The sequence below is a fragment of the Nycticebus coucang genome, chromosome 3, assembly GCF_027406575.1.
Source record: "Nycticebus coucang isolate mNycCou1 chromosome 3, mNycCou1.pri, whole genome shotgun sequence".
NCBI classification, from domain to species: Eukaryota; Metazoa; Chordata; class Mammalia; order Primates; family Lorisidae; genus Nycticebus; species Nycticebus coucang.
The window spans coordinates 17561316-17563291 of NC_069782.1; positions in this window are offsets into that span (position 1 = coordinate 17561316).

Consider the following 1976-nt stretch of genomic DNA (forward strand, 5'->3'; position numbering starts at 1 on the left):
TAGGCATTATCAGTCATGACCAAATGGCTGGCAAACTTTTTTTCCTTTACTTTCTTTGTGATCATAAGTTTGACTTTGCTGTATTCTTCCCATCTACAATAATCACTGTAATTAATTTCCCAACAGCTAATTTGTGATAAACTTAAGTTACATGCACATCAGAATAATTTGAATCTGCAGATACACTAATCTATTGTTAATAGGTTACTAGCAAGAGGTGGTGTCATGTAATAATCAAAAGTCAAAAGTACAGCTTTGACTACTAAATTGCTTAGGTCCAAATCCTGGCTCTGTCACTTACTAGCCATATGATCTTCCACCATATGATTTAACCTCTGGCTCATTTTCTTCATCTATAAAACAGGAATAAAAGTAGTAAGCACCTCATAAGATTGAATGAGGGTTAAATTAGTGTATAAGGTATTATATATGGAAAAATACCAACCACATACTCTAGAAGTGTTTGCTATTATGAATCAAGGTAGCCTAATTTTTATTTTTTAATTAAGTTTTTAGAAACAAGATCTCACTCTGTCACCAAGGCTAAAGTGCACTGGTGTCATCATAGCTCACTGCAGCCTCAATGCGGGTTGGCTCCTCAGCACCCTAAAGTGCTGAGATTACAGGCATGAACCAGTGTATCTGGCCGTGCCTTACTTTTAAAAAAGATCTCAGGGATTTTCTGTTTTGAACTTTGATATCCTTAACTCAATCCCATGGCCTGGAATTTCAAATTTTCTTAGAAAATTACAAATCTGATACTAAATATAAAAGTACATTCACTACATGAAAAGTACCATCTGAAATTTGTGATAATACCCTGTTTCCCCGTGTGCTCCCAAAGATGCGCTAGGTCTTATTTTTAGGGGACATCTTATCTTTCCTGTAAGTAGGTCTTATTTTCGGGGAAACCGGGTAGATTATTATGCCCAGGAGTTCCCCAAAGACTACACTGCCAAACAAGTCAAATTCATGAAAGATTCCCTTTATCGAAGAGCGGGCCAGTGACTGCCTCATTGTCTCAATGTGGGGTTCCTGAGGCCAGCCCCGACTGCTTAAGGGTCAGATTTTTAAGGCTTGGTCTGCATTCTGGTTGGCACGCAGGCTGCCCAGATGCATCTGGGTTGGTTTGCAAGCAATGTACAGAAGCAGAACTTTGCAGTTAGTTGGCCATATATCTTTGTTTCTTTTCCCACCTGGTATTTCCCAAAGATCAGTGCAGGGACAGTTGGTACTTTCTGGTCCGTTTCTCGGGAATTAGTCAAGCAAGAAGTCAAAGGACAGATTGGAAGAAGCTTTGTGTTCCATCCTGGGAAGCGTAAACTTCATGCCAAAGGCAATAGGAAAGATGTAAAGTGGGGAATGACTCGATCAGATAGGTTTTGAGAAACTTCACCACGAAAACAGACAATGGAGAGAGAAGACCTGTCACATGTAAATGTGGATCCTAATCACTGTACTGTTGGGTAATCAGTGATTGTGGTATCATACAGATTACCATCATATCTCATTCCCTGAATCTCATTCCCAGATTGGAATGAATGCTTCAATCCTATACTTCTGGTGTGTTTACCACATTGAAATTACCTATTGATATGTCTCTCCTGTTAGGCTATATATTAGTTTCCTATTGCTGCTCTAAGAAACTGCCATAAATTTAGCAGCTAAATATTGCACATATTTGTTATCTTTTAGTAGTTCTGGAGGTGAAAATTCCAAAATCAGACTCGCTGGGCTAAAGTCAAGGTGTCAGGGCTGGTTCCTCTTGGACACACAAGGGAGAATCTATTTCCTTGCCTTTTTTAGATTCCATGCATTACTTGAACCTCTTCCTTCTGTTATTTCATCACCCACTATTGACTGATTTTCCTGCCCCCCCCTTATAAGGACCCTTGTGATTACATTAAGCTCACCCAGATAATCCAGGATAATCTCCCTATCTCAAAATCCTTACCTTAATCACATCTTCAAAGGCT